The sequence below is a fragment of the Phodopus roborovskii genome, unplaced genomic scaffold (assembly GCF_943737965.1).
Source record: "Phodopus roborovskii unplaced genomic scaffold, PHOROB, whole genome shotgun sequence".
In the NCBI taxonomy this organism is placed as follows: domain Eukaryota; kingdom Metazoa; phylum Chordata; class Mammalia; order Rodentia; family Cricetidae; genus Phodopus; species Phodopus roborovskii.
The window spans coordinates 102,657-123,682 of NW_026125363.1; the positions used below are offsets into that span (position 1 = coordinate 102,657).

General features: G+C 41.6%; 1 pseudogene; it reads left to right on the forward strand.

Moving 5' to 3' along the window:
- LOC127214521 (interleukin-5 receptor subunit alpha-like) overlaps nucleotides 1-20,385 on the forward strand; it is a 39,083-nt pseudogene extending 18,698 nt beyond the window's left edge.
- Nucleotides 20,386-21,026: the final 641 nt, after the last annotated feature.

Below are 21,026 nucleotides of genomic sequence, written 5' to 3' on the forward strand. Positions count from 1 at the left end.
CTTTTATTTTGAAAGGACATAGTTTGAGTTGAAAATAATACCAAGGATAAAGTAAAACCCATTTGTAAGAGCTTTACAACAACTACAAATGATACAACTACTGGGCAAAATGGAAAGGCAAGTTTCCCAAAAGTTACAATTATCCCAAGAGCCTATAATTCTACTTCTAGGTATGCATGCAAATTATTTCAAAAAAGGGTCTCAAAAAGATATTTGGACACATGTGCTCACAGCAGCATAACTCACAGTAGCCACCTGTGAAAAGCTGAAGCAGCTAAAGCAACCCCCCCATGTCCATTAACAGATGAACAGAGAGCCAGGTTTGGTGGAACACATCTGTGAATCCAGGACCCAGGAGGGGAAGCTGAGATAGGAGGAATGCCAGGGGTATAGTCTGGACTACGTAACAAGATTCCTGAAAACAAACAAGAAAAACCCAATGCCCTACAGAATATGCATAAAAACAAAATGCAGTATATATTAATATAGACAAAGGGACATTAGTCAGTCTTCGAAAGGAAATTCTGATACATGCTATGATATGAATGAACCTCAGGACAGCAAGCAAGGTGAAATAAGCAGATCACAAAGGACAAATAGCACACTATTCTGCCTTCATGAGATACCAAGGTAGTAAAACACATATAAATAGAAGATGGCACAATGGTTGCTAGGAAATGGGGAATGGAAAATGAGGAACCATTGTCTAATGGAAACCTAATGTTCAGATTGTGAATTTTTGATCATTGGGTGATGGAAATTGAATAGAGAGGCTCATGCATGCAGAACATGAGACACATCCCCAACCAGAAACTCCAGACATGTAAGATGAAAATGTGTTGTAGTCAGGTTGCACAACAGCATGGCTATTCAACATTCCTGGCCTGCATGCTTGACAATGGTGCAGGGGGCATATCTTAACACCCATGGAGTTTTCTTATGTTGTTTTAAACCTTGTCCACAATAACTGTTGCATAATTATGGTTCCCATTTTATTGGTAATTAGGCCACTCCCCTGGAAAAAGAAAATGAATAATATCTCAGAGTCAAAAAGCTAAAGAAGAAATATAGAAGTCATGATTGTTGCACATAAAATAAATGAGGAGCTGTGAGATGGCTCAGTGGTAAAGGCCCTTGCCATTAAGCATGCTTTCCTGCATTGAATTCCTAGAGCCCACAAGGTGGATGGAGAGAAGAGACAGCGTCAAGTTGTTCTCTTGCCCCATACCCACGCTGTGGTATGCATGTACACACACAAACAAATAAATGTAAAAATAATTAACAGGAACACAGTAAACACCATCTATTTAAATTTAACCAATATCTACAATTAGTTTCTTGGGGTAACGCATAAAGAGAAATAAGGCCTTTGTTTTTTGGTCTGAAATAAATTTATTAGTATGTCTTCTTAATTTTAAATTATGTGCCATATCATGGGGCACACTGCTTTCAAATGATCGCCAAGAACGTAACATGGGGCTGGAGAGATGGCTTGGTGGTTAAGAAAAGCACTGACTGCACTTCCAGTGGACCCAGATTCAAATCCCAGCACCCATGTGTCAGTTTACAACTGTCTGTAATTCCAGTTCCAGATGACCTGGTGCCCTTCCACAGGCATACATACAGGCAACACACCAATACAATAAAAATAAATAAAGTGAAAAGTAAATGGACATATCAAATGAGTTCTGCTCTGGCAAATGTATCAGAGGCTCCCCACCATAGGGAAGATCAACAGAGTATAGAAGGGAGAAGAGGAAAATAGCCTTGTTGGCCTCCACAACAAGGAGGTGAATGCAACTTAGGGGGTGGTGGTGGGGTATCAGACAGAAACTTGCCTACTGAGGAAAAGAGAGTAGTTCTTAAAATACATTAAAAAGGATCAACTAGAAAAACAAAACAAACACAGCCAAAGATGTGCAAAATGCAAGCCAACTGATCATGGGCTTGGATGTCACAGCAATGTCCAACGGCTCTCCATTTCCAAACTGCTTGCACTGTCTGCACTGATCTTATCATAGAGCAGCAAATGGCACTTCCTGACCTGTACCAGTCCACAACCACACTGTGTCTGCTAGGGGTGTGCGAGGAAAAGGAATAACACCGCGGCTAGAGAGTGCAAGCTTCCTTCAGCCAAGTGGTAGTGAGTGAGCTGGCCCAACACAAGGCTAGCACTAGATTTGTAACTCTACCGTGAGGTTTTTTTTAAAAAGCCAAAGAGAATCTACTTTAAAACTACCGCCATGGACAATGAGCGTTGTCAAAGAATCTTACAGGATGGAGAAAAGTAGCATTTACAGGGTAGAAATGTCATCTTGGCAGCAGTGTGAAAGGTGGATGTGAGGGGTGCCAAGTGAGTACAGGGATATTAGCTAATAAGACCACCCAGGCAATAGAGCAGAGAGCCGACACAGGCTGTGGTCATTGGACAGGGCTGAACAGGCACAAACTACATGCTATTTAATACTATGACTTACCAATGTGGAAGGACAAGGTAACAGAGATTATGTATGCTGTTGAAGGTGACTCCAATTTTTCCATATGACACATTATTTTGTCTACACAGCTTCACGTAGCCCTTCAGCTGACCATTTTATATATGTTAGTTACAAGATCACTTTCTCCCTCAGGGTAACTGCCGAGACCTCATACTGGAACAGTGTAGAATAAACTCATGACTATGCCCTGTTGATTTTTAGATTACTTGCTAAACAATGAGTCACATTATGTACACATGACTCCTCAAGCTGGTTTTCCACATAAATAATATGGCTAGGCACTATTATAATGTTAATTTTTCCCATTTAGATGGAAAAACTGGCCACCAACAAATTCATCTCAAAAATTGATGAGGTTTCTACATATTCCATTCAAGTAAGAGCAGCTGTGAGCTCATCTTGCAGAGTATCTGGGAGCTGGGGCGAGTGGAGTCAACCTATTTATGTGGGTGAGTCCCTGATGTGTATGTAAAAGCAGATAGTCCTGGAAAGTGCACATGTTCACTCAGGTCTTGTAATGGCTTATTCTTTACTCTGCCTCATCTTTCATCCATCTTCTTTGTCTTTAACTAGACATGTGTGTTCTAGGAAGCCTAGCTGTCCCATTGTCTCCCTAGCACAAGTCCTTCCCAGGCCTTCCATCCATATTGTATATATGCACATGAGCTGTATGTGCATGGGTGTAGATACACAGGTATTCGCACTGTGTGTGTTCATGGAGGACAAAGGAAGACATCGAAATTCTGCTCTGTCATTCTTTACCTTGTTCCCTTGAGACAGAGTCTCTTGTTGAACCTGGAGCTAGTCTGGTTTGCAGTAAGCCCCAGAAGTTCTCACACCTCTGCCCTCAACAGGTCCCTATGAAACCATGCCCAGCTTTCATATGGGTGTTGGGAATTTGAACTCAGTCCCTTACACTTGCACAGCAAGCTCTCATACTTCCTGAGGCATCTCGCCAGCTCCTATCTAATTATTTAGAGTACACATTTTATGTTCAGATAATTGCAGGTATATAAGCTGTGGAAAGAAACAGAGATCCAATCTTTCTTTGACCTAGTTTCTCCCAGTGCCAACATCTTGCAAAATCTACAGTTTAATTTTAACACTAAAAAATTGGCATTGATGACGCACCATCTTTCTCAGCCTATGAATTTAATGTATAATTATTTGTTTATGTTTGGTCTTATGCAGTGTTAGCATTCATGTTACAGCTCAGTCAAGATGCCAAGTTGTGTATCATAAGATTGTTCCTTTTGATCTTTTGAAACACATCCATCCTCTTTTGCTCCTCATCTCTAGGCCCAAAAAGGTCCCCATCAGCATAATTTTGCCATGCTTATGTGTGAATTTATTTGTTTATTTCCTTTTTAAAAGATTTTAAAATTAAATAATATTAGGGTCTATGAAACCTGGATCCATCCCTGAACCATTAGCCAACAGATAGTAAGTATCTCTAATAATTTGAGCATCTCCCGGGCATGTGAGCTGTTTTGCACCTATTTTTATTTGTGATCAAATTGACTGGTTTATTTGGCAAATTAAATAAGTACCATACATGACAAGAAACAGGGAATGGGTAGCAACCATGGATGAAGGGGCGTATTTATTGGATAAAGGAAATGATTGGTATTATACATAGCTTTTTTTTTTTTTTTTTTTTTTTTGCTAAACACCATCCGAGATGACTTTTATATATTCTCTTAGTTAAATCTATCAAGAAATCCATTCTTTAAAGATGTATATTTGGAACATTTGGGTGCTTTATTTATCTCTGTAAGCATCTGAGATGGGGTGAACCCTAGGTTAATGTATTCTAGAGCCCAAGCTCTTAACACTCTGTCATGGTGTGATAGGACCCTACGTGCTGCAAGATGCTTATCAAATTAGACTGGCATAGGGGACTTTGTGGTTATAGCTGGTTACATTACTTCTTACAAGACCCAAGAACAATTTGGACAGCATACTTAAGGAGAAATTTATTTCAGGCATATGCTAAAAGTTTCTACTCAAGTAATTCATTCACTTGCGCTACAGGGCGGGTCCTCCGGAAATTCTTGGGCAGCGAACCATTAGCATGTGTAGTTATGAGTCAGAGCTGATGTTATTAGGTACATTTCCAGGGGAAGGAGGATTGCTGGAAGGACTCAAAGGTAGAGCACTGATCTGTGTCTGCGAGGAGGCTGAGAAAACTGCTCTGAACTCCTGTTCAGTGCCGGACAGCACTGGTGTGTGTGTGTGTGTGTGTGTGTGTGTGTGTGTGTGTGTGTGTGCGTGTGTGTTAACACATGAGTGTTAAGAGCACCATGAGCTTCCTGGGGAGAGGAACTGAAAGAGGAGTATAAGGAACTGAAAAGTAGACAGACTCACCTACCTCATAATTTTGCTGAGGTGGATCTTCCTCTCCCTCTCTTTCTCCCCAGCTGAACTAAACTGACCTGGTACACACAGGACGTCTCTCAAAAACACTTTGTTTGTGCAGATAAAACTCACTCTGTGCCTCAAGAGAAAAGCAAGACTCATTAGTCTTGTCACATCCTGTGACAGAAGCTTCATTTATTTGTATTCCATGGCTTCCTATTACGGAGTGTTTTATGTGTGTTTCTCAGGTACACAACCCTCACTGGTCTGAAACTGGAGATGTTTCTCATTGTTGTCTCTATACTGCAACCTGAACAAATGTGGGGGTAAATGAATATGGATCAAGAAAACTCAGATGACTATAGTGGAGACCAAGCTCCGAATCCTGGCTAAGAAGTCGGTGGTGTTTGCTGAGTGCTTGAGTCTTGAAGTTATAGCTGATGTTGACTTTTGACACTGTAGAACTTAAGAGGGTGAGGAAGCAGCAGTAGGCAAAGTCAGAACCGGGTTTTAGCCATGGCTCTGTCTGTGTGTAGTTCAGTGGTCCAAGTTAGAGATAGCTAAGTATTCAGAGAACACAGTACAGTGCTGAGAAGGATTCTGAGAATAAACTCAAGCTTTAAGAGGGAGTCATCATCTGCCACCACATGGGGGACTGAGTGAAGAAGGGACATGCTACTCTGGGTTTTCCTACTCTGACCTCATTCCTAACCCCTAGCCTTTCTGGGCCTCAGTTCCCTCACTCATAGATGTCGTACTTCATTCCCTGGCTGCTTCTAACTGCCATTCTTGTGGCTCCACTCTCTAACATCTGTCACGAGAGGACTGGGAGTAAGATTGTGATCCACCTCAAGAGTTTGTTTTTAACTTATTCTTCATTTTCCACTCTCCCGTTCTCTTACCATTTCCAGAATAACTGCTTCCTGGCTTGGGTCTGGCCTCATTATATTTGCCCCCCACGGGCACCTCATTGCCATTTGCTACTGCAAATCCTATTTCATTTATTGCTACCCATTTTGTGAAGACGAGTTGATTAATATTAACGCTTACCTTATAAATCCATCCTTTCTGGAATTTACTCCCCTGCTCAGTGTAGGATCATTAGTGAATTTAATCAATGCAGACTCTCCGTTTTCATCAAGATGATTAATAAACATAATAGGAAGCCCAAGCCCCTCGGGAACATATTGCATGGCTCTTCCTTCCCCCCTGGAGGATGCAGTAATAATTATGCTCAGCTTGCAGTCTCCCAGGCTGCTATGTTCATTTCCTTCAGACACTCTTCCATCCCTCCTTCCTTGCCGTACAAACAGCCCCTGGGAGCCTGCCTGGATTTTCACTACAGCCCCAACTGAAACATCACCCTGTATCTTTGATATTATATTCACCCCATTATTTTAATTAAGAGAAGGAAATGGGAAGCCTAAACATATTAAATGACTCAGTCATTGTCAAATAGCCAAGATGTGATTATTAATGTATAATTTCCCCCCAAATAAGTCCATATGAACCAACTAGCAAATTAAAATAATTTACCTAAGTAACCCATTACAGCAGCCCAAGGTTATTTCATGAAGAACGAGACACAGATGAAACGGGATTGGGATTGATGATGTAGAGAGCTGAGCTTGTGGGAGGTGGCTTCCACTCTAGTTGACATGTCCTTGGGTCAGTCCAATAAGAACAGGGGATATAGATGCAGTGAGCAGTATAGCCAGCAAAGAAGCTCTCTCTGTCTGCTTGAGATTTGCCTTGTATTGCCTTGGGATTTTCAGAGCATCGATTTTCTTCTTCCTTCCTTCCTTCCTTCCTTCCTTCCTTCCTTCCTTCCTTTCTTCCTTTCTTTATAAATAAACAATAGTAGCAGTTTTGTTTTATCAATACTCCTTATCAACTGCTCTCCATCAGCTGGCTTCTGCTTTAAGAGCTGAACTTCCCAATTTTACGGTCTTTCTCCTCAAACCTGAAGTTCCGGGTTCTTCTGTTCTGTTGTTATCTCTGCCATCTCATGTTTACTGAAAAATGTTTGTGTCCTGGACCCTGGCCTCTGAAGTGTTCTGTTTTTTCATGTCTTCTCTCCTCCACTTCAAATACTGAGTGTGGAGCAAGCAGTTTTGGAAGTAAATGGTCCCAGGGTGCATCCTGCCCCATGGCAATGAAGAGTGTTGGCTACATTCATGTGTAGCTGTGCCGTTGGTTAGGAGCTGACCTGTTTCTTGGTAAGAGGTTAGGCTGACAATCACTGGACTCACCCTCATGTGAATAATGAGTTTCTCCCACCCTTCCTGAAGGCTGGGTCTGCCACTCTGGACCTGGTATTATTAGGAATCCCATGAAAACTTTTTCTTTCAGAAAGTTTTCTTTGGGTTTAAGATGGGTGTACTTAGGGGGATCAGAACAAGACTCAATCACCAGAGGTTTCACATGGCTCAGTCAGCGGTCACTGTTTGGTTGCTGCTGCTACTGGACAAATCCCTCAGCAATAAAGACATGGTACTCATAGGAGGTCCCGACCTTCACTTTCCTGCTATGGTGTGAGCCAGGGTGTGAATGTGCAAGGGGACATGTGTGGTGACCATACTGTCAGAGCTAAACAAAAGCCAACATAGCACGTAGGAGTGTGTGCTGGACAGAGGGAAAGCTGTTTTTCTTTGACTTGGTGTTCATGAGAGATATTTGAAGCAATTTACCTCTACCTGGAGCTTATGAGCTCAAAATCTGGGAGGAGATGGGGTTATTAGATCGCTGAGAGTATTTCCTTCATGCTCTGTGGCCTGTCAAAGAACGTCAAGGCCCAGTTCTTCACCTTCTTCTCCTGTACCTGTGGGTTTCTCCTATGCCCTGCTTCATCTGCCTGTCTGTTTGCCATTCTCTGTCTCTCTCTCTCCTGTCTTCTAGTCCTCTCTTTTTAAGTTCTCACTCTGTGGTGAGACACAGTACAAACCAGGAAAGGAAAGAAGAAAGGGAAACAGGTGAAGGGAAAGAGCCAGCTTCACTTGCTCTAGGCTTCCAAAAAGACTTATGCCATGTCAAATATTCATGAGGTAAGAGAAGGGAGGCTCTGTGTCAACACAGAGGGGGGAAATGCTTGGAAAGAAAAATAGCTAGCCCAGCTGCAATAAGGAAAACCCCGCTTGGGCTACTGTCACAGACGTGACTTTGGGTTTTTCTTTGAAAGTGGGGATTTCAGCTTGGTAGACATTGGAGTTGAGTCAAACTGCTTCCTTTGACTCTGGCTTCTGTGGTTTCAAGGCTGGCTGAATCTTGCCTGATAAACCTCAGTCTGGACCACCAGGGTTCTGTGGGCTGTCCCACAACCTTGAAGGAAAGGTAGCAATAAGCTTTCAGGCTCTGTCCCCTAATGCTAAGATTTTTGTTTGCTTGCTTGTTTGGAGTTTTTTGGTTTGGTTGTTTTGTTTTGTTTTCAGAAGTGGCCACTTCTCTTGGTGGCCATACCAATCATTTTTCTGTGCTTAACAATTTAGATCAAGGAAGGTCTCTATCCGTAGGCCTTGACCTGGGCCTATGAGGGACAAGCTTATAGTATCTACACTATCTGCCCAAATATCATTTCCTTAGTAAAAAGATGAGCGTAAAAGAAGACAGAGTTCTGCTCAAAGCTTGTAAGCTCTGGGCCTAGGCCTGGGACTTGGCAAAATGATTGCCTTTCCACCTGTGCATACCCACTGATACTCCCTTGCCCCATTTGTAGTATTCCAGCCAGAGAAACTGAGGTATAGAGGTAGACCAGGCTTGGGATGTAGAGTGCTGCAGAGATGTGACATTCTGCTAGTTCTTGGCCTACTCAGGCTCCATTTAGGCCAAGCAATGAAGTCATTTACATTCATCTCCAAGGGTGGCTTTTTTCAAAAGTTTCCATGTTGTGCAACATTCATTTCCAAGGGTGGGTTTTTTCAAAAGTTTCCATGTTGTACAAGTTTCCATGTTGGGTGTGTGTGTGTGTGTGTGTGTATGTGTTTCTTTATGAGTGCAGCACACGAGTATGTGCATGCTTGTGTCACAGTACACTGTGGAAATCAGAGAACAACCTTTGATTTAGCATTAGGCTTTTGGCAGTTGTATACATCAGGCTAGCTGGTCCTCAGACCTCTATAGAGGTCTCCTTTCTTTGGCACAATTACAGATGCCTGGACTGCTAGGTTAGGCTTTTATGTGGGTTTCATAGATCTGGAGGCAGGTGCTCAGGCTGTGTGATAAGCTACTGTACCCACTAAGCCATCTCCCCAGCCCAATGCAATGTGAATCTTAATTCTGTTTCTTGAGGAGTGAGACTAACCATGACTTCCGACCCCTTCCTTTCTTTATACCCATAATTCTGGTGTTTGTGTCTCTTGACCCGAGGATTCCAATGGCACTGCAATTGTGCTTTTCCCTTGAGGATCTAGAGAAATTAACTCAGTGCCTTTGCTCGACACAACACATTAATCCCAATCATAATTACCACAAACATGGATTGATTGGCTCCTGTGAACTGGCACAGATGCTAAGCACTTTGTGAACCCGTTTGCTCCTACCCCAACTTGAACACAATATACAAAGTGAAACAAATACACTGCTCAAGGAAGCTCACCTCAGCAGCAAGAGCCAGAACTAGGCCTGAGCCTCTGTGTCCTGAGTTACTTACTTACTTCTGCCTGATACCTGCCCCCCTCTGCAGCCAGCCTGCAGCTGCCTTAGCAGCTTCATGGAAGCAGGCTCCATAGCTGTCACGGGGAAGAATTCTGAGTTTGTGGGAGCTCTGGAAGCCAAAAGTTCTTTGTGGGAAGCCTGCAGAAGAGAAAGAAACTGTACCTGGGCCTGCAGGGTGGGAGGGAGGTATGAAAACCAATCGGCTTCCACTCAGTCCTGAGCTTGTCAAGTCGTTCATGTCCACAGTGCAGTCTTCAAGGCCTTGCCACACTGTCCTTTACCGGGAGAGTACAGCATTGTGTGTGTCTTGGGTTTGCTACAAACCATTTTGCTGCCCCCTACCTTTTGTTTTGCTGTTATTTTCTCCTTGGCTCCTTAAACTAGTTGATCTCACAAAATCTGCCTGAAAGCTGCCAAGGAAGCTCAGTCACAGGAAGTGACTTTGGACACTGCAGCTTCGCCCTCCCAAAGAGGAAAGCCACAGGAATCTAGTTAAACCCTGTATCATAGACTAACATATTGACACCATCTTAATTACTCAACCCTGTTGATGCCATTTCAACTTCTCCCACCACATGCTGGTTTAAAAACACAGCAGGGCTGCTTTATTTGAAGAGCTCCATAAATTTACCAATTAGTGCTTTTGCTTCAAACCTATTGTTGAGTCAGAGTGAGATTCAAAGTCAATACTGAAGCACTCAAAGTACAAACTTGTGGAACAGGTGAAATAGGCCTAGGAATCAAATGCACCTTGTCTAGAGCCAGAGTGTCTACAGTACCAAGATGTGAGTCATTTGATGGAGCTTCCAAGGTAGGCAGAGGCAGCTAGGAAAGCTAGCCTATCATCACCTAGAGATGCCCTAACCTCTGTCGTCACCATCCCATCCCATCCCACCCAATGTTTCCATAAAGTTCCTTACTTTAAGATCAATTGGCTGAGCTGTCAGAAATAATGGGAACCAAAGTCAACAGAACCATATGACCAAGTTCTCTAAATACACTGAGTTGGTAAGGTCTGCCCAGCACCTAGAAATGAGGTGAATGGGCTGGTGGGCTTTCAATAGGACAGGCTATGCATAGCCTTCCCTCTCAAAAACTCATCTCTGTATAACCAAGTGAGAGAGTGCTCAACAATTTCTTAAGAAACATCAGTGGCTTCAAAATGATTACAGAGTGTAAGGAATGCCCCTTAAGTCAGACAAATGATTCACATTACCTAGAACTTTCTCCTTTTGTTCTTTTCATCCCCTCCTGCTAAAGCTCCAGCCTCAGGATCAAGCCTAGAGCCTTGCCCATGAGATTAGGAAAGGAAAACTCTGAAGTCATGTATTCCAGGATATCTGCAAACATTTCAGCTTTTGCAGTAGTGAAATTGGTGGGATCTGCTCTCCTGCTCTGCCTTCTGCGAGTCAATAGAAGGCTCTTTCTTGGATTTCTCTCTCTCTCTCTCTCTCTCTGTCTCTCTCATTAATAAAAACAACTTGTGATATAGCTCACAGGTAAGGTGCTTGCTGACAAGCCTGATGACCTGGTTCAATCCCTGAGACCTACTTGGTGAAAGTAGAGTGAGAACTGACTCCTAAAAGTTGTCCCATGATCTGCACCTATGTGCCTTGGTACCTACAACCTTTCATCATAAAAGAAACACATTTTTTTTTCTCAAAAGCATTTGAACATGCTTTCTTGCCTTGGATTTACCTGTCAACATATTTTCTTTGAGGTCAAGTTTATAGTGCTTGTGGTCTTGAATATGAGTTCTACTCTTCTTCACGTGGTGATACAGAAGGGGAGTCTGGGGAGGCCAGGTTAACCCCGCCCATGCCTCTGTTTCCTACACAGTCATATCCATGTAGTGAGAACTTTCTTTTTCAGTTGGATGACATAAAGTCAGTTGCCTCCCTGATGTTTGCTCAGTCACTCTGAATCTTCACTTATCTAAGGAAGAGAGAGGTAAGGGGTATAAACCAGTGGTATAACTGAAAAGATTTTTGTAATCATGGTCAGAAGACAACGGTACTGTTATCAGGACTGGGCATATCAGGCCAGTGGTTATTATACAAGCTGAGCCACAAATTATTGAGCGTGTGACCATGATAATATTTATAGCACTTTTGTTCTTTTCACAGGACTCAAAGTTTTACTGTGTTTGTAACAGTGATGAACAAATAGACAACATGGGTAATGACTTTCATTTTTTTTGAATGGAGAAGAAAAGCAAACAACAACAAACATTATCATACTTTGCAGCCCTGACTGGCCTGGAATTTACCAGGCTGGCTTCTGACTTGTAATTATCTTCCTGCCTCTGTCTCCCAAGTGCTGGAGTGACAGGTACCTCTTGTCATTCCAAGGTGTGCTAATGCCTGCTTATAACAGACAAAAAACATTTAAAAAAAGAAAAAGACAGACTTGGGATTTTAAAGATTTTTTAATATCTATGTATGTCAGTGTGTCTGAGTGTGGTACCTTCAGTGGCCAGAAGGTATCAGATCATGTGGAGCCAGAGCCACACCACAGATGGTTCTACATAGCTTAATGTGGGTGTTGGGGAAGCAAACTCCAGCCCTGTGCAAAGGCAGTGTAAGCTTTTAATTGCCCTACTGTCTCTCCAGCCCTAGTTTAGGGTTTTAATGAAGTGATTCAATCCCATCTGTAGCCTGGGACTATCAAGGGCACTGGAAGTTTGCAGAGCAGAAAATCTTAGCTTGTAAATATAGATCAAAACACCAAACAAGCTTTGCTACAATGTTGCAGATGTTGGTTGCAGTGATTCTTGATCACAAAGAAATATCTAGACTACATTAACAAAATAAACACATAGTGTGCATTAAGTAAAGAGACACCTAGAATACACCAAGTAAAGTTCCAACACACATAGCACATCCTCAGTTTTATAGATGGAGAGGAATGGACTGGGAACCCTCCATTACGTTCAGGGATACAATCACTAGCCAATCCTGGGCTTTGTTTTCATTTTCTCTGACAGTTTTGTGTCCTCTGGTAACCTCTCTGCCATTCTCTTCTCCAGCGTTTCCATCTGCATGGGGGCTTTTGGAAGTAAATTAAAGGTGTATGCTGTGCCTGATCACTCAAAACAAGTACATACAAAATATGTGTAACGAATAAGTTCTTAGTTAATCCTTGTGAATGATGACTTTTATATTTTTATGCTTTACAACTTTCAAGCTATTAGCATTAAAAAATACTGTTTTTGTAAAATTAGTCTGTCTAAAGGGTAATGTAATGAAGTGATGGTAGAATAATTACTACCAGTAAAAAGCTTGTCTGTTGGGGAGGGATTTCAAGGATGTCATGCTTTAACTTGGTTAGAGATGAGACTACCAAGCCCCCAGATGTTCTGCTTCACTGAAAACTGGGTCTGGAATCCAGGTCTCCAGACTACTATGTAAGGATAGATGCAGGAGTCAGAAGCGTGGAGCCTCGCATTTGTGACTGTACATAGAGCTCATGTGTACTGAGGGGGCGAAGAAGAAACGGGCTATGAAAACTGGAATCAATTTAAGTATCTCCAAGGATTCAGTTTGGGTCTTGTAAGGCAGAGACTGAAATGCAGAAGCTGGTGAAAGAAGTACTTGTTGATTGTGTGTTTTCCCTTCCTTTGTTTGTTTAGAGGCAGGCTCTCACCGCCTCCCATAGGTGGAGGAGTGTCTCTAACTCACTGTCCTTATACCTTTGCCATTAAAATTCTGAGATTACAGCCATGCAGCACTCTGTCTGGCTGAGAATAGGTCTGATGAAATGAAGAACACAAATTTGGTTGTGACTCTTCTCAGGTTTGCAAAAAGACTCAAGTGAGTTTGGGCTATGGGGGATTTTATAATCTATACCTAGGGCAGGGGCAGGAAAAGGAAACGACTTTGTGGGTTTCATGGAATCAAAATATGTAGTCAGACAAACAAACTTTTCCGTGCTCAAAGAACAGACGAAAATGACAAATAGTCAAGGGGTTGCCCTGAAAGGGCTCCAGCTGCAATTTTAAAAGAAACAGAAAGTGCCATAGAAGAGTGAGACCATCTCAGTAAAGTGCCCAGGCTTCCCTTAACTCAGCTGTGGACAGTTTGAATTCAAATGGGGATGGCAATGGGATCTATATCTATATCTATATCTATATCTATATCTATATCTATAACTATATCTATATCTATATCTATATCTATATCTATATCTATATCTATATCTATATCTATATCATCTGTATATATATATATATATATATATCTTAATGAATCCTGTGATTTTGAACAAATAACACATGCTAATAATTTTTTTTCAAAATGGGCTGGGGTGTGCCTCACTTGGTAGAGTGCTTGCTTAGCATGCACACAGCAACGGATTTGATCCCTAGCATGACATAAACTAGGTGTGGTTGAGCACTAAGAAAGTGGAGACAGGAAGACCAGAAGTTCATCTACTACATATTGAGTTTGAGGCCAGTCTAGGGGTGCATGAGACCGTGTCCCAAAATTTATGTTAAAGGAAATGAAGAAATTTAGGGGAGAGACCAGAAGACATCAAGTCAGACAGGAAACAAGATGTCTTTGGGGGGTTTTACTAGGAAGACATTACCAGTGACTTTAAAAGTAGTTTCTGAGATATGACAGTGCATCAGTTGGAATCTTTAGTCAAGACACCAGCCTGGGCATTGAGAGGAGTATTTGATGATAGCTGTGGAAGATGGCAGAGAAGGCTCATGGCTTAGTCAAGATAAAGGACTCTATGAATATTTAAAAGCAGAAAGGAAGAGATGAAAGCTTTGGGAAGGTAGAGGAGAAACCTGGCCAAGGATGCTGAGAAGGTAACGGGGGAAGAGATGGGGGAAAAGCAAGAATTACTAGCATTAATCTCCTGTGATTCTTGAACAATGTGTGGGATTTGAATGAAGAAATTATAGAAAAACTGAGGTCTGGAATGTTTTGATCCCAGTGTAGCACTGTTTGAACCTCACCATGGTACCCACATAGAACAGAGATCATCAAATCATGGCCTGAGTCATTTTTGCTCTCTGCAGATCTCCCCTGATAAACTCCAAGCTGCAGCTCCAAGCTCTTAACGAGTGGGCCACAGTAACTTGTATGCCCGATAAGAGCTTAACAGACACTTGCTAAATGTATGAATGAGTGAGTTAGTCATCTTTTCCCCTAGGAAAGAAAACTGACTAGAACTCAGGATTTGCTTTTGTGTTCTGAAAGTAAGGCATCATAGCAAGAACATCATTTCTCCCAACACCATGTAGTCGGGGACCTTTGATTTTTCAGGAGAGTATGCCTAAGATCAAACAGACAAACAACACTGCACATCCCCCTACCCTTCTCACAGTCTGATGTAGTCTTTAAAGCCCAGAGAAGAATGTCCCGGATATAAAATAAGAACAAATTAGAAGATAGGATAGTATTCAGAAAACTTCCTGTGCTGACAACGACAGCCTTTACTTCCCTGATCTGTGGAATGGGGATAAGGGTAAAAGTGCTATTATGCTCACAGACACAAATTGTTCACTGTGGACTCGGACATCTGCATTGCTAACTATGAACATTTTCTTCCTCCAGAAGTTTCATTTCCAAGTAGATAAAAACAAAGTTTCACTGTACTCTAATGAGGTTATTGAGTAGCCTTATGATGTTGTGGCTTTGCCACCCAAGACCCTACTACGCCTCTGAAGCTTTTAGTGCCAGTATCTGGGTGGTCCAGGGTAGACGTGAACTCTAAAGCACTGGCTGATGGGCTGAATTAATCCTGCTTAAATTAATAATTAAGAAGCCTCGCTGCCATGGTTTCCTTTCCTCTTCATAACAGCTTTGTGAGATGGGTATTAGCACTTTCAGCAGGTGAGACACCTAAGGCCCAGGGTTCAGTCATTTATCCTTGCCTAGGAACTTCAACTCAAACCTCAGATAACCCATCCTTATCATTTTGATTATTTTCCCCGGTTCTGACTTTGCTTTCGCTGTCTCTTCCTCTCACTAGGAAAGGAGAAGAAGCCCTTGGCAGAATGGCATTTCATTGTGTTTCCAGCAACCGCCTGCTTCATCTTGTTAATTTTCTCACTCATCTGCAGAGTGTAGGTATTCCTTACATTCAGGGGCTGACTTTGCAGTCTGCTGTGCACACTGCTTATTATCAGGTGCAATTTAGAGCATACTGTTTCCAGCTAAAATAAAACATGGCATACACAGCATACAGGAGCTAGACAGGACAGCACAGTCCTCGGTCACCACACACCCTCAAATTAGTTGATGATATTTTAATATTTATAGAGGTTTTTGCCACTGTATTCTTTTCCTTCACAGCTTTCCTTCCATACTTGCTTGTCTTTTGACATCTCCTATAAAAAGGCAGCAAGTCCATCCAAGTCTGAAGTCAACACACTGCCTTCACATATGGGTCTTAGTGGTCACTGGTTGACCTCTACCTGGCTTTCAGGTTACCAGTCCAGAGTGACTGTCTTTACATCAAATGCAGATTCGCAAAAGCCTGCACAGATATCCTATCCCGCCTTGCAAAAGGCTGCATTTCCCCTTCACCCACCTCTCTTTTTCCCTCTCAATTGCTAAGGCAAAGTTCCTTTTTAGCCTAAAAATCTTAGGGAATAACTTCTGTGTTAAAGGCTATTATTCATTAACTGTTATATTTAGATGCCTGCGGGTGATGGGCAGCAGTTCAAAGGAAAGGGAAAGATGAGAAGGAACTGTGATTTTGGCATAGTTGAAGGAGGAAAGCTAGAATGAACAGTGAACAAGAAACCAAACAAAGGATGCTGCTAGCGACCCATCTTCAGAAGTCAGGCCTGGCAATAAGCCCAATGTGAAACAGTTAAGACTTCCTCTTTGCTGGAGATCTCAGAAGCCACATCCCAGCCTGGCAGCCCTTCAAGGTTTTCAATGATGAAGATGTTTAACCATCTTAACCAACATAGTTACACATGGAACTTACTCGGTTAATGTAGGAGTAGAAATTCAGGCCAGAGGACTGTTATACTCATTCAGTTCCTTCCCTGTTTTCAGGTGTCGCATATGGATCAAGTTATTCCCACCAGTTCCAGCCCCTAAGAGCAACATCAAAGATCTCCTTGTGGTGACTGATTCTGAGGTAATGTTTAAAGACACAAAGAGGTGCTATTCCAAGTGCTCTGGAATGAACCTCAAGCTCTCTCTGTATGTCTGTGTATACATGTACCAGGCAATACCGATATGTATATCTCTCTCTCCCTCTGCTCTCCTCCCGCTTTGTGTGTGTGTGTGTGTGTGTGTGTGTGCGTGTGTGTGTGTGTGTGCGCGCGCGCGCATTTGTAGATGTTAGTATTGTGTCTACATTTAGTGAACTTCTTAATCAATCATAAGGGCTCTTGCCAGTTAAACTTGAATTTCCATTTCATGCCCATCATCTTTTACCTGATCTCTGATAATTCCTCCAACAACAGAAATCTTAAGCTCCTTTTTTGGTACATAAGAGACATAGATTAGATCCTGACAAAACAATATCATCACAATTGCTATAGCTTTGTTATAAAACTTGACATGATGTAGGCTGAGGTCTCTCAGAATGATTTTCCCTCAATACACTTTAGTTAAATCTGGAATTATTACATACAGTTTAAAGCCCACCTGCCACTTCCCATAAGGGAGAAAAAGAGTGGTGGGGAGGGGATGGGGGAAGATAGACAGCTGGATTTTTTTTTCCCTTTTTAGACAAGTTATCACTGGGTAGCTCTGGCTTGGCTAAAACTTGCTATGTAGACCAAGCTGGCCCTAGACTCATAGATCCACTTGACTGAATTAAAGGCAGGAAGCTGGAAGTCTGTGGTAAATTTAGAGTCTGTGGTTAAGTCAGAGGAAAAACAACATCTTAATACTATTGTCAGAATCGCCACACATCAAGGTCTTCCTTAGTTTCTTTCAGCAACATTTCAAGATTTTCTGTGTATAGTTATTGCATTTGATTGTTCATATCTTTCAGTCAAGTGGCTATTGAAATCTTGGGCAGCAAACTCTTCCTATAAAGACATAATAAACATTTAAGGTAGAATTGTTTGTTATGAGGAGTGTGTCCATATAATGTGTGCTAATGAATACAAAAAGAGGTAATAAGCCAGACTGGGCTTTATTCACTGACCTCCAGTTTAGATCAATGATTTTTTTTTTTTTTAACAGACTTAGAAGTTTCTTCAGCAGATGTGGATGAAGCATCTCATGGCCAGTTATAGGAAAAAATGGGCTGATGAAAATTCATCAAAATGGTTAATTTCAGTAAACCCCAAATTTTCTTTAGATTACTTTGGGATGCTTTATAGGCAATATGATTCTAAACTACTGAAGTAAAGAATTGAGGTGGGCCAGAGAGTCATGATACCCTGTATTTGTTCCTTGTATTCTTCATTGAGGGAACAGCCCACCCACGCTGGTGTATCTATAGCTCTTCAGAAAGGAGCAGGTCCTGTGTGGATCTGCTTCTGTTCTTCTGAATGTGCACTGTTCATTCCTCTTTGTTGTAGCTGAGGATATACACTAAAGTTAAACTTGGCCGCTTCAGTCATTTGTCCTGTTCTCTTAATAGAACATTTGAAGGCTGGTATCTAATTTCCCTATAGAGCCTGGAAGGATTCTGTTAATATTCTGAGGTTGGTGGATGAAACTGGCTTAAGAGCTTACTTTCTGAGCTTCTGGTTTGTATTAATTAAAGTCAAGTCATGTGTGTCGAATAATGACTTGGGATAGACAGGCTGCTTTTCAGAGTATGCAAAGGATTAATGTCAGCATTGCCTGGCTTCTCAGGATAACTTACTCTGTGTCCCCATTACAGAGTTTTACATGAAAAGATTGTGGGGAAAGAGAGAGGAGGGGTGAGACAGGCACTGAGAAGTAGGGACTGAAACATGTAGTTGTGTATGGTGTTACCAGTATTCTGGCCTAAGGTTTTAACCTAAGATGGCATGTGAGCAAGTAGAGAGCTGACCACAGCTGGGTGACATGCAGTGGTGACATTCCAGCCATGCATTCTACCCACGGTGATACTGATTCAAGAAAATAAGGTCCATTAGTACTATGGGCACCATGCCCCTTGGGAAGTACCTGACTAGTGGAAAATGAAGCTTTCTGCTTTGACAGCTGCTCCTTCCCTAGTGAGGGTAATGTGTCAAGACCCATTGTAGGATGTTGAAAGCTGTAATATTTAAGCCCTGATGCACAGTGGTACAATATTTGCTCAGACTCTACACATTCTGCACCACAGTATAAATCTCTCTTAAAATCACTTCAAATCAGCACATTGCAAATGCTGTATGGGTGGCTATTACACTGCATAGTTTGAACAATAACATCATGAACACTCGTTTGAACACACAGAGGCAAAAGCAATGGATCTCTGGGCTCACTGTGACTTGCACCTCCATACTTGCTAGGAATGCTCAAAGGCATTGGGGCTTGGAAGCCTGCAGTCATCCTGGGAATGTTGCTAGGCAAGTTTTTGTTTCTTCAGACTTCAGCTGAGAGATTATTTTACAACACTCAATAGACAGTTAACATTTTGGTTTTTTGTTTAGATTTCACTCTGAGTTTTCAAACTTATTAGAGATGAGTTTCAAGTTGACTTTTTTCCAGTGGTAACCAGAGAGAATTCTTCTCTTCATTATGCCCACTGTAAACAATATAAAGTATGTCATTCAGGAAGCATGTCTGCTGTGTTTCTCAGATGACATCCAATATATATAACACCACATCTAGAGTGGATGGATGTTAAAAATATGCTGGATGAGTACATAGGGGAAAAATAAGTGATATTTTTAACAGTTTCTAATTATTATTAGCTTTTTTTAATGTGTTATATCCAAAATTAGATTAAAAATAAATGCTGTAATTTACTAGAATCTTTTCATTTCTCGAGATAGGGTCCCATGTAGCACAGGGTGGCCTCAAAGTGAATATGTAATTAAGTATTACCTTGAATTTCTGATCTGCCTCTTCACCTCCTAAGTGCTGAGATTATAGACAACAACCCCCACACTGGCTTTATTTAGTGCTGAGGAATCCAAGTCGGGGCTTTGTACATGCTAGGCAAGAACTCTACCAACTGAACTACATATTTAGCCTCAAATTTATATTATTGCAATTGGTGAGTGGAATATGATAGAAATATTAAAATGGATTACATCCAAGTGGGAGTGTATTTCCGAGGGAGAATATCAGCCTAACATGTACAAGGATTTGGGTTCAGAACAAAACCAGGACCCCCAAAATACAAAATATACTTAAAATATTATATGACATTTTAAAGAAAATAATTCATACACTTATGCAATGGCTAGAGGGACATATCTCATTGGCAGAACATCAATAGTAGTAGTAGTAGTAATATGTTTTATAAAGGTGAAGCTGTGTGTCCCTGTTACCTCATCACTGAACTGTAAAGAACACCATTATGTGTTGAAAGGAGCTGAGGAAAAAGCAGTAGGATATATTTGTAAGATAAGTCCATGGATAGTTTTTCTCTATTCCCATTTAAGTTTTCTTATTTGCTAAGGATATTAGGTGTTATATAAAAGTTACTTCAAACCAATTTTTAAAAAACAAACAAAAACCATCAAGAGAGATGAGATGTTCTCTAAAAGACATGTAAGGAAGATACTTTGTTTTGCAGAATGCTGCTTGGAATGAAACCAAAATTGAAGTTGTAAGTTGTGTGGAAGAAGCTGGATTTGAAGTCATGGAAAATTCCGTGTTTTGATGGCATTGCAACATTCTGAATAGAATTTATACAGGACTCCATTATAAAAGCAAGGACTGATATTTCTTGGCAAGAAAGGACTGCAAATGGATAACATTCAATTTGGTTGCGAGGCAATACATCCAAACACACGAGTCTCCAATGTCCCATCTCTTAACAGGGGACAAACCTCATCAAAGTCCCCTTGTTGACAGCAGGGAAAATGGGTCCATCTGAATACAGGCCTTGTTTTCCCCACCCACAGTGCACAAAGTATCACCCGGCCTGGTTATACAGGCCAGTCTTTGCAAACTTGCATGACTTACCTTGAACGCTTTGCACAGGAGACAGTTTTTCAAGCTAATGTCACACATTTACTTTGGTTAGAGCTGCCTATGGTAGCACTTTGAACTACAGTGACAGAAAGAAAGAGTGGAACCCATCCAGAGTGAACATAAATTCAAGACTGTCTTTCCCACAGCAAGTGGGAGCCATAATTTCATGGTGCTCCTTCTCTTCTGAGTTCTAGAATACTTCTCTTTCAAGAACTGTGCATGTGTGATGTGGTGTGGGAGGATGATATGATGTTGAAGTAGAAACAAAGAATATGTTTGGTTCTATATATACCTGTCCTGGGGAAGCATCTATGACAAACTACCCGAGAATGTGTACTAAGACATCACGCCTGGGGCTGAGGAGATGGTGAAGAAGCATAAGGACCTGAGACTGGTCAGCCAGCACCAAGGAAAGAGCAACAAAACAGTGCAAAGCAGCATGTGTGCATAATCCTAGTTCTGCGAAACA